Below are 12644 nucleotides of genomic sequence, written 5' to 3' on the forward strand. Positions count from 1 at the left end.
ACACTATAGACATGAAACTTGGATATAACTTAGAGTAGTCAGTGTACAGCTTGTATAGCAGTGTAGATTTACTGTCTTCTGAAAATAACTCAACACACAGCCATTAATGTCTAAATAGCTGGCAACATAAGTGAGTACACCCCACAGTGAACATGTCCAAATTGTGCCCAAATGTGTCGTTGTCCCTCCCTGGTGTCATGTGTCAAGGTCCCAGGTGTAAATGGGGAGCAGGGCTGTTAAATTTGGTGTTTTGGGTACAATTCTCTCATACTGGCCACTGGATATTCAACATGGCACCTCATGGCAAAGAACTCTCTGAGGATGTGAGAAATAGAATTGTTGCTCTCCACAAAGATGGCCTGGGCTATAAGAAGATTGCTAACACCCTGAAACTGAGCTACAGCATGGTGGCCAAGGTCATACAGCGGTTTTCCAGGACAGGTTCCACTCGGAACAGGCTTCGCCAGGGTCGACCAAAGAAGTTGAGTCCATGTGTTCGGCGTCATATCCAGAGGTTGGCTTTAAAAAATAGACACATGAGTGCTGCCAGCATTGCTGCAGAGGTTGAAGACGTGGGAGGTCAGCCTGTCAGTGCTCAGACCATACGCCGCACACTGCATCAACTCGGTCTGCATGGTCGTCATCCCAGAAGGAAGCTGACGCACAAGAAAGCCCGCAAACAGTTTGCTGAAGACAAGCAGTCCACGAACATGGATTACTGGAATGCCCTGTGGTCTGACGAGACCAAGATAAACTTGTTTGGCTCAGATGGTGTCCAGCATGTGTGGCGGCGCCCTGGTGAGAAGTACCAAGACAACTGTATCTTGCCTACAGTCAAGCATGGTGGTGGTAGCATTATGGTCTTGGGCTGCATGAATGTTGCTGGCACTGGGGAGCTGCAGTTCATTGAGGGAAACATGAATTCCAACATGTACTGTGACATTCTGAAACAGAGCATGATCCCCTCCCTTCGAAAACTGGGCCTCATGGCAGTTTTCCAACAGGATAACGACCCCAAACACAACCTCCAAGATGACAACTGCCTTGCTGAGGAAGCTGAAGGTAAAGGTGATGGACTAAACCCAATTGAGCACCTGTGGCGCATCCTCAAGTGGAAGGTGGAGGAGTTCAAGGTGTCTAACATCCACCAGCTCCGTGATGTCATCATGGAGGAGTGGAAGAGGATTCCAGTAGCAACCTGTGCAGCTCTGGTGAATTCCATGCCCAGGAGGGTTAAGGCAGTGCTGGATAATAATGGTGGTCACACAAAATATTGACACTTTGGGCACAATTTGGACATGTTCACTGTGGGGTGTACTCACTTATGTTGCCAGCCATTTAGACATTAATGGCTGTGTGTTGAGTTATTTTCAGAAGACAGTAAATCTACACTGCTATACAAGTTGTACACTGACTACTCTAAGTTATATCCAAGTTTCATGTCTATAGTGTTGTCCCATGAAAAGATATAATGAAATATTTGCAGAAATGTGAGGGGTGTACTCACTTTTGTGATACACTGTATATGTGTGTGTGTGTGTGTGTGTGTGTGTGTGTGTGTGTGTGAAAAATCTGTATTTATTAGCATTTGGTTGCAGTTGGTGAAGTTTAGGTTGCCAATTTCTTTTTCCACGAAGGGCCGTTTGGTGTTAAATAACTATAACTATGACAAACTAGGGGTGGGTTTATGAAATAGATTTTTCTATTCGAATCGATCTTTATTTGAATGATCCGATATCAATTCATATAAACGCGAGATCGATCTTTTAAATGAGCCCCTTTTTACGGTGTACACGGAAATCTGTTACTTTCTTTAATCTCGCGTGACCAGCCGCTGTTTTTTCGTGCAACGAGATCTGACCTGCACATCAGTTTAGCATGGCAGAAGCTCCAGTAATGCCTGGTTCACACTACATGATTTCTGCCCTGATTTTCGGCGACTGGTCTGCGCTAGATTTGCCGGCACGGGAGCAACTCGGCTCTTAATCAATGTGAAACAGCGAGGGGAACCAGCGAGGGGAAACACACGGGAGAGGTTGTAAACAAGTGGAGCAGGGGCGTAATATAGTTATCGTTCTCTACAAAACAAAATATTTATTAACCTCCAACTTTAGAACAATCCCTGTTGGTCATGTTGCCAAATCCACTCAGATTCCTTTATTTTTTTCTCTTTGATATTACGCTGCTCATCAGCGCACAAACTTTGATCGCTCGCTACTTGTTGGAGTGTATTTTAGGACGTGGTTTCATTAAACCCCTCGTCACTTCTCACGTGTGTTTTTGTGACAAAACGTAGTTTGGGAGACCAGACAGACTCATCTGAGATTCCTCCTGGTGATAGATGGTGTAGATGTGAAACCCCCCCCCCCCATCACCCATCAGTCGAGCAGTGTGAACTGTACAGCGACCCGGCAAATCAGAAAGTTGTGTAGTGTGAACTTGGCATAAGCTATGCAACAGCCAGGTGTATGTTTACATTACACATACACTGTTGTAGTGTGTCAGACATATAAAATAATAAAAAAAAAAAAAAATTAATGTTACTGTTTTTTGTTGTGGATTACTTATTTATGTAAAAACAAATATTTTTAATAATGAGTGTTCTTTGTACAATTATCACATTCGTTCTCTGTACATCTGTACATATTTAAACAAAACCTGTTAATGTAACTCAAATATGCCTAAATGTGTTGAATCGAAATTGAATCAAAAATTGAATCGAAAATTGAATCGAAAATTGAATCGAAAATTGAATCGAAAATCGAATCGAAAATCGAATCGAAAATCGAATCGAGACTTTGTGAATCGGAATCGAATCGATCCAGGAAATTAGTGGCAATTCCCAGCCCTATGACGAACTATAATAACTATAACTCAATGTGACCAACCTCACTTATGACGAATGTAGCTAAACTAATAGCCTGCATATTTGTATCTATACTGGTGCACAACACCTTGGCTATCTCCACCTTAAACCACTGTCTGTCAGTTCCTTACTATGTACTAAGTAGTATATCACAATAGTAGTGGTGTACCTATCTGGCATACTGTTTGGTATTTTGGGATGCAATTTAAAATTTAGTATGTGTATGCCCTGAGCGTGCTCATCTTGTCACAACACACTTGCAGATTAAAGCCCAATGAGTGACGAATACAGATGTTTCAGAATAAAACTTTTTAAACTTCCAAACTACCTCATGCAACAGTCAAAGATATGAGAACATTTGCACAAATGTCTTATAAAAAGGACCCATGATTCAGTCACTCTCCTCTAATGATTCCAGCCTGTATCCCCTCCATTCATTCCAGTGTGGTAAGCTTCCAAAATAGCTTTTCTAGTGGTGAAAAACACTTCTTACAACAGGCAAGTTTGGAAAAACAAACATCCTGGAAGGTTATAACAGAGCACACAGAGTTTGTCCTGCCTCCTAGGCTCCGCAGATGCAAACAGAAACAAAAAGATTGAAAAGCTAGTGACGTATTATTTAGGAGATAGCCACACATACTACCTTTGTATGGTGTCTTCATCAGCACTGTATAATTGCTTGCAGCTTGCACATTGCCATTCACATTTACAGCTCTTAAACTGCAAAAGAGTTTAGCTTAAAAAAAAAAAATGTTAAGATATAGCTATGATATGTAACAACTACTGAAATGACGGCATCCCACACTGTCTTTTTATAATAAATGATCCTTCTAATAACAATTCAGTCATATTCAAGTTCATGATTATATTCAGCATGTTTAATTAAATTGTCATCAGTTGTTGCATTTTGAATGTTAATGTATTTCTTTATCTGTAAGCATGTTTACAGTGTACAGAATTAGTGTATAAAGCTTGACACACGCCCCCGCCAACACATGCGCAGCACTGACTGCATCTTTTCACCAGCACAAGGCGAGTTTATATGCGGATCAGCTTTGTGTAAGGAGAGCCACACCCTGATCAATGCATTATTCCTCCTCTCTGTGCAGATGCCATCAATCAGCCAGCAGAGGTCGTAATTGCACAAGTTATGAGGTCCCTATCTGGCATTTCCCTCCCTGTATGCACAACAGCCAAACGTTGTTCATGTAGACACCCATCTCAGCCGGATGGCAGAGCTGAAATTTGAAACAATGTGTTCAAAATCTAAGCTCTAGTGTGCTAGCGTATTTTACCGCTGCGCCACCTGAGCGCCATTACTATTGTTTAATGTGATTTTTGTTTCATTTTTACTGATTTCACTGAACATATGGTCTCAGCCAGCATACTTTGGTGACATAGAAACCCTGCTCAAGCTTTATGCAAGGCTTTGACTTAACACAAGTGCTGAAATAAAAAACCGTGACTTTCCACATTACTCACACAAAGCAGAAGTAATATGTGAATTTGGCAATAGACATGACATTCAACATGTACATAGATACGTCAAATACTGATGCAGCACATCACAAAAACGGAACATTGTGCTGTGGTAACTAATTTGACCCATGTCAGGCTATATAATGTCATGTAATCGATGTTACAGTAATACAGTAAAAATCCATTCTGTATTAACCATCTTGAATGGCATTTCAGCTGTAGATAACCTCTTCCAAATACTTTCCAAGCTAATTAATTCACACAGCTCTTTGTTGGTGTTCATCCACAAGTGGGCCTTTTCTCAAAGTCAACTGGCATGAAGTTTGCTAAGGAAACTGATATCTAATGTTGTGATTGTATGGGTAGAAACAGTACATTGTGTCCACCAAGAGTACGGGGGGTTTTATTTTTGCTTTTTGAGTACAGGTGTTGCATCCATATTCATGTGTATGGTTTTGAAATGAGATGTCCAACAAACCATCTTTCTTCTTCCACTTCGGACGCCATTGCAGTTCCAGTTGAATTATGGGATAGATTATCCGACTCCAGTGTGCTGTGTTTGCACACTAAAAAATGGCCGCCCATGCCCATATACTTTTTGCATACTGTTAAATGAATACTACATGTTCGGACACACTACCCGCTCTTGTGTACTGCTTTTAGTATGAAAATGCTGTTCAGTATGGAAGTATGCCATTTCGGACACAGCCCTAGTCTAGTAACATTGCATTACCAGGCACCATGGTGTGGGTTGACAGCAGTTTAATGTCAGTTTAGTGAGATGTAGTCTGTGAACTGCAAGATATTTTACCACCAGTGTGATAGTGTGACAATAAAACACTTGGAACCTTGCACCTTTTCCCCTTTCAGCCTCTAAAACCTGAATGACCTGCAGTTTTTCATGAGTCAGACAGACCACGCTCGTCAACATTAAGATCAAAATGGTCAGCATGAATAATTGCCTTCAAAAACTTAAACTAACAGCCTCTGGTTCTTAATCCTTAAACTTTGACATCTATGTTTTTTTATGCGAGATGTCCTCCTGTCCACAATGTACTGGCAGAAGTTTTTCTCAACCAACACCACACCTCAGTCAAGACCATTCTGTTTGCCGAGAATTGGCACACAGAGGTTTTTTTTAAACATCTTTCATAAGAATGTGTAATGTACTTGCCATCTTCAATACTTTTCCTAACAAAAAAGCAGAAACGGAAGAGACATGATAGTGTTGACATAGTAGGATTTTGCAGCACCAGTCAACAAAGTATGCCATTATGAAAATGTTTAAAAAGAAATTAAAACTAAGTTCATAGGCATAGTTTTATGGGTAAGGCATGCTCACTGAATGTTTTGAGGAAGGAAGGCAGAGCTGCTTCGGTCACATGTACAGTTGTAGTCTATATTTTGCCACAAATTCTCCATACTTCATGATGCACCATACATTTTCAATAGAAGATACATCTGGACTGCAGGGTGGCCAGTCAAGCACTCACACCCTGTCTGTAAAGCCATGCTGGTTTAGTGTGTACAGAATGAGGCTTGGCATTGTCTTGTTAAAATACCCACTGACTTCCCGAGAAAAGATGTTGCCTTTATAGCAGCATTAAAATATACACCTTTAGATCAATGGCCATGGGCACTGATGCACCCCTGTACCATGACGGGTGTTGGTTTTTGCAGCTTTCCCTGATAAAAGTCTGGATGTTCCTTTCTGTCTTTGTCACAATCAACTCAATATCATATATAAGCTGAAAAGTTGACTTATCTGACCACATTACACATTTTCACTGTCTCACAATCTATCAGAGATGAGCTTGGGACCAGAGAACTCGGCAGTGTTTCTGTTCAGAATTGATGTATGGCTTTCTCCTTTTGTTTATATTCACAAAATACAACACCATATCAGAGAAAACACTGTAAATCTTTTATTGCATCTTACAAATGTCCCAACTTTTAAGGAAACATAGGTTGTATAAGAGGAGAGTTTTCTGTGATTTATTCTATGCTTTTAACCACTTATTTTCCACAATCAAAATAGCCGCACCTGCCTAGTACTTTGTACATAGAACAATTGCATGAACAGCTGTAACATATCAGCTATCAGAGGACCTACACAGTTAGATGTACTGCAATTAACTGATTCAGGGTTAAGGTAATCATGGGTGTTGCACACTGCTTGGAATGTATGTTTTGCTGACATGTTTAAAGTTCAATCAGATGCTACTTTGACCTAGTTTGCTGCCAAACTTTCATAATGCAATCAATGAGATAAACCTCTTCAAGAATTAGCTTGCTTTGTACAGTCATAAAAAAGAAAATTCTTACCACTGCACTTTGCACAGCACAAACATTTACACATTAAGAAAAACATATTGAGAGGGGCACACAGACATCAGTGATACATCACCAAGACAGTCCTCTTTTTCCGTTTTTAAATTATAATAATTCTTTTGGTTTCAAACTTTAATACTTAAAAATAAAACGTTAATTGAAGAATTTTCATCATGCATTAATGCAGACTCACCGGAAACACCGCACACTCAGATGATTTGGCTGAACCGACTTTACTCCAGTCCGTGAATCTAAGTAATAAGTTAAATATTCCATGTTCTTTATGTTCGTTATTTTATGCACATGCTATTATTATTATTATGAGTAGTCAAGGTAACACAACAACAAAATATAGTTATATTATTAATAAAATGCAAATGCTTACAGACTACTTTAGTATTGTACCATTTAAGGAGTACCATAGCCCCCATGGTAATTTTAAACCCTTGACCCATTAATATACCCATCTGATTGGTAGGTGAGTCCACCCCCCTCTCCCGCATGATCAAGATTCTACTTTGAAAAAAGTGTCAACTTGTCACTGACAAGAGAAGTGTGAGGTGCCAAGAGAATTAAGAGAGAATGATTTATTTACAGAAGATGAGTGCACGGAAGACAAGTGATATTTGGATGCGTTTTCATGCAGTAAATCAATCGCAATCAGAATGTCAGTACAAGTGACTCAACTGACTCAAGTGACCCAAGTGAACCGGATCACATTAGTGAGTGACTCAGATTAACCCGAGTCCATAAAATGAACCAATTTTACCAATGCTAGTCGGCATGCACTCTCCACAATGTCTGGGCATTCTCCTGATGAAATGGCGGATGGTTTTTCTGGGGGATCTCCTTTCAGACCTTGATCAGGGAATCAGTGAGCTCCTTGACAGTCTGTGGCACTACGTGGTGGCATCGACTGCACTGATAAATAACATCCCAAAGGTTCTCAATTGGATACAGGACTTTTTCATTCAGGAACTGCCTACACACTTTCACCCCAGGACATGACTAAAATATTACTTTTACCATTAAATCAAGCTACTTGATTTCCTCTCTATTTCTTTGTTTGTATAAATTGGTGATATCGGACCTCCTTTCTTACACACATCGTAGTTTGCTAGGTTTATATTTACAGCAGTACAATATCTCCACACGATACTCCTCTTTCTCCATGCCATGCTTTCATTCACTGAAGCCTACGCGCTCTGCTCTCAGCGCGCTGCTGCGTCACGTGACAGCATGATGACTAATCACGAGGAGGAACAAATGTACGGCATGCATGTGAACACAGTAGTACAGACACGTGTCTGCCTTCATTGAAGCGGTAGATACCTGCAGAACGTGGAGGAGAATACCTGAACCTGAAGTATTGATCCTATCACGCTATTACGATCCAATATCAGTACCAGCAGCTCGATATTGTCGGTATTTAGGTCGATCCGCTCATCCTCCCTCGCACTTCTGGATAAATTCAACACTCTACGAAAAGGTAATATCAGACTAAATAAAATTGAAAACTGTCTTTCTTTATTGCGGGAAAACAGACTTTGTGTTACTCCACACTTGTTTAGTTGTAATGTTCAGTTTACCCATCATTGTTTGTTCATATAGACTCGCGCTGTAATTTTTTGACTGGCTGTATGTAGTAATATCGTAATTTATTCAAAATAATGTATTAAGTTGTGCTTCATGTCTGTCATGCGTGTGTACATATCATGTAACGGCTCCAGATGCTCTAGCTTCTCTCCACGGTTTGGTTTCTGCTGCGGTTCAGATTAAATTTGCCGCGTACTCATTGTTCTGCATGCTTCCTCGACACATGTGCTAAACCCACTTCCATGCGCACAATAATCTTATACATGTATCATTTTGTTTACCTGTCGGAAACGAAGAGTGAAAGTACAGGCATTTGTTGATATTCGTGAGTATTTTTTTTTGTAAATTACGGCAAAACGAGGTTAAAATCACAGATTGATCCTAATATGTAAATTAGTCATTGTTTTATTGGCGATACAAATATTTGACCATTTATGTAGCATGGTTTGAATATTAATAAAAATGTGTTTTCATTAGGCTGCATTTGGACACTAATGACCGTCCCAGTATTTTAATGTAAAGTACAGTATATGGGTCATTCTATAATTTGGGGTACATTTCACATCACCAAAAAAGTACAAAAACAATGTTCTCTCTCAATAAAACAATCAGTGGTTCAAGTTAATATATTCTTTAGTGTAACATATCCACTATTTGCAAAGCTTAAACATTATTTTTTTTAATTGTTATTTTAAAGGGACAGTAGATGTAGACTACTAGGTAACTTAGTTGACAGGTAACATAGTTGACAATTTCCCTATTTTGACCCCTAACTTCAGTGGTAGACCTTGCCTGGCTGACCACATGTCATTTCTTGAACAGAATAATGTCTAATTTGAACATACGTTTGAATTAAAATTATAAAAAAAATTGTAACCATAACAATGTATGTAACATAGTTGACGGTCAATTAATATACTCATTGACAATGTTCTATTATAGATAAAATATTTTAAAAAAATAAGAGAACATTCACCACAGTTTGTTCAATATGCCCTCTACAGAGAAAAATGATATCATGTAATGCTGGTCACATAGTTTTAGAACAAACCATTTTTGAGTTGCTGAGTGGAGTTCTGTTAGTAACATAGTTGACAGAACTTTTGCGGACATTAATAAATAAAGATATTTAAATGATTTAAAAGAGAAACTCAATTAAAAAAATATTATTTTTCTTTGGTATTTAAACTTTAAAAAAAAAAAAAAAAAAAAGATGTTGTTGCCCTTAATGATTTTATTCATTATTTTGAAACCAAGGCACCCTCAACTTAAAAAACAGACACAGCAAAAACTGTTCATTTAGGAACATCATGACAAATTTCAAGCTAAATGAAGCATAGGATGCACATAATGTTTTTGTGATATTACAACATGTTTTCCATTAATAGGTAAAATATGACATTTTTAAAGAAAATAGTTAGAATAAATATAATTATTATCATTGGACATGGAATGTACCCCAAATTATAGAATGACTCATATGAATTAAAATCAATGTAAGGTCAGCTGTTCTTATCTAGTAATGTCACTATTTACAACTCACCATCTGTCTCTTGGCTGTTGTCTAACTGATTAAAAATGCATGTTGTAGTACTGTTTTGGGCTGGGGATATGGATAACTCAGTGTGATAACACAATTTAATATGTATTGCCAAAAAATTGTAAACGTGACCATCTTGGCTGTCCCTTACTAAGTCACTGGATTGTTGAACTTGTATCTGAATGTAACAGACAAGGTGGATGCGGTCTGTTTCTTTCAGATAATGAGGTACTTCATGGGCGTTGTCTCACATACCATGGTACCAGCAGTAATGTCTTTGGCTTTCTTACCCTTAAATTAGATGAGAATTTATTTACTAAACTTTTATATGGATAACACCATTTCTCCACACGACCTCAAACTGCAATAACAATGATTGTTGCTCCAGTTAGTCACAATACTGCAGCTTTAGCTCTAGTACTTCTTACACCAGGTTTTGTGCTTGCTGACAAAAACCTATATGTTTATTGGGGTGCTTAAAGACAGAAAAAAACTTAGCATTTAGTAACATTACAAGCTGAACTTTGAGATATTGGGATAGCATGGATCATTGTATGGCACCAGCAACACCTTAACTACAGCAGGCCGTTTCTTCAAACTGCATGACCAAGCTATTATTAATCAGCAAAGCTACCAAGAGACCTTTGGCAAGTTTGAAGAACTTTCAAATCTTTATGACTCAGATTGGTTGGAAGGATACATGGAGCAGTCATCTTTGACTTATGATACCACCTGGAGGTATGGTTTAATACAAGACCAATACCAAACCTCCATAAGCAACAGACCACATCAAAGAATCAGGAGTTCAACAAGGATGCATTGTCAGTCTCCCTATTCAAAACCCCACAACATTCGTAACCGACCAAACACGTCACTGTAAAATATCTCGACTGAATGCCTCACATACAAAAAGGAAAGACAATGACTACAGATGTCTGAGACAATAGAAGAAATCCTCTCGAGAATATACAAAAACTATTCTTAAGCTCCTTTTGAACAGAAAACTAAAAACATACGTATGTGACAACACGAGCCTGGCCTGTATGGCAGGGTGGAACAAAATAAGCTTTTTTTTTTTTTTTTATAGGGTGGGACTCTAATTCTTGTTTGCACTTCTGATGTCTTGTGTCAAAAGGGATTATGAGAAATTAAATCCCATGAGACTAAACTGGACTTGAATTGAACTCCACACACTACTTTTGTCACACCAGCTAATACATTTTAATCCAGAATAAAGGCAGCCTGGTGTCTATGAGTACTAGATGTACTATTACTTACTAGTCTAGTACACTGCTTGTCTTTTAGTATGAGGCAATTAACTTTTTTGAGAGCTTCTGTAAAGCATTATTATAGGTGTTAATTTTCCTGTAAAACCATTTGGTCCTGGTGCTTTCCCAATGAGTTGGGTCTTTGTTACTTCAATTATCTTTTTTGCTGTTATGGGAGAATCCAAATATTGCTTTTGGAGATCTAATAGCTTAGGTAAGTTTAGTGATTTTGCAAATGTTTAAATCTCCTTTTCAATAGACATTGTATTTGTCTTATCTGATGTAAAATTCTTAAAATAATGAATTATGTCAGTGGGCCAAGGTACAGCTGCCTAAGTCAGTTCTCTTAGCCCATTGCTTAATTTCCTTTTCCAAATCATTCTTTTTGGGGTGCCATGGGGCGGTAACTAAATGGTCTGGCCATTGCAGGGTGCACTTGTAGTTGTGCTTTCCATGCTACCCAAGGATAAAAACCAGGAGGGTCGCACCAGGAAGAGCATCCAGCATAAACACTGTGTCAAATCAGCAGCCGATGGCACAGTCAAGTCAACTTGATTTTTAAAGCGCATTTAAAGACTACAAGAGCCAACCAAAGTGCTGTAGAATATAAAAATCAGGCAGTAAAACCATAAAAAGTAGCAGTAAAGAATAACAAAGGACAGTAAAATTTAAGATAATGAATAAAAATACACAGTGGCTAAGTGGGTAGCACTGTCGCCTCACAGCAAGAAGGTCCTAGGTTCAATCCTCAGGTGGGGCGGTCCGGTTTCCTCCCACAGTCCAAAGACATGCAAGTGAGGTGAATTGGAGACACTAAATTGTCCATGACTGTGTTCCATATAACCTTGTGAATTAATTAATCTTGTGTAATGAATACCTACCGTTCCTGTCATGAATGTAACCAAAGTGTGTAAAACATGATGTTAAAATCCTAATAACAAACAAATCGGCAGCCAAAAGAAAAAACAATGAGGTATGCTGCCTGAAAAATCAGCACTGCGTTCAGGGCTTCCCAAAACACTGTTTGTTTGTGTAGTTTCTTCTAAAGCTCATTCTTTTTTAACTAATTTGTGTCTCATTTGGATGTTTGAGCAGTTCCACTTCAAAGTATGATGACTTACGAACAAATCAGTTTTTGAGGATACTTACTCGGCTTTTATTAACAGCAATAGGAATACATTGGCAGCACTCCATTTCTAGTGCGTCATTTATACTGCTTGTGCTCTGCTGTTCTGCATTGACTAAATAGTTTTCTGAAAAGGTAATTGGGGGCTTTTCTCTTCAAACAGCATGTTGTCCAAGTGCATGTGGAGTAAAAGTTTGTTTACTATTTATAGTAACCAGCACTCCCCTGTCACTAAATATGAGTTGGTTGTTTCTTTATTTTGTGCTGCTTTAGAAAGGTCTTTGGTTAAATGAGAAAGCTCAAAGTACTGTGTTCTGACCTACTGGGCTCCTGTGTTCTCTTTCAGAGACCTTCTTATGTTACATTCTGTTTATTTGCAGCCCACCATGCTACCAGACAGGTTATTTTTAAAGCCTGCGGCAAAGGAAATGTTATGCT

At 38.7% G+C, this 12644-nt stretch overlaps 1 protein-coding gene across 2 annotated transcripts in view; it reads left to right on the plus strand.

Moving 5' to 3' along the window:
• The window catches only part of slc29a1a (solute carrier family 29 member 1a), a 119160-nt gene that overhangs the window by 36170 nt on the left and 70346 nt on the right, over positions 1-12644 (plus strand). Inside the window, exon 1 of one of the 2 annotated variants that reach the window (XM_062995859.1) lies at positions 8072-8165. The exons of the other annotated variant lie outside the window; for it this stretch is intronic. The gene's annotated coding sequence lies outside the window, so the exon portion shown is untranslated. Of the gene's footprint in view, positions 1-8071; positions 8166-12644 lie in introns of those variants that run through there. 2 annotated transcript variants of the gene reach the window in all.

Source organism: Trichomycterus rosablanca, chromosome 5 (genome assembly GCF_030014385.1).
Source record: "Trichomycterus rosablanca isolate fTriRos1 chromosome 5, fTriRos1.hap1, whole genome shotgun sequence".
In the NCBI taxonomy this organism is placed as follows: Eukaryota; Metazoa; Chordata; class Actinopteri; order Siluriformes; family Trichomycteridae; genus Trichomycterus; species Trichomycterus rosablanca.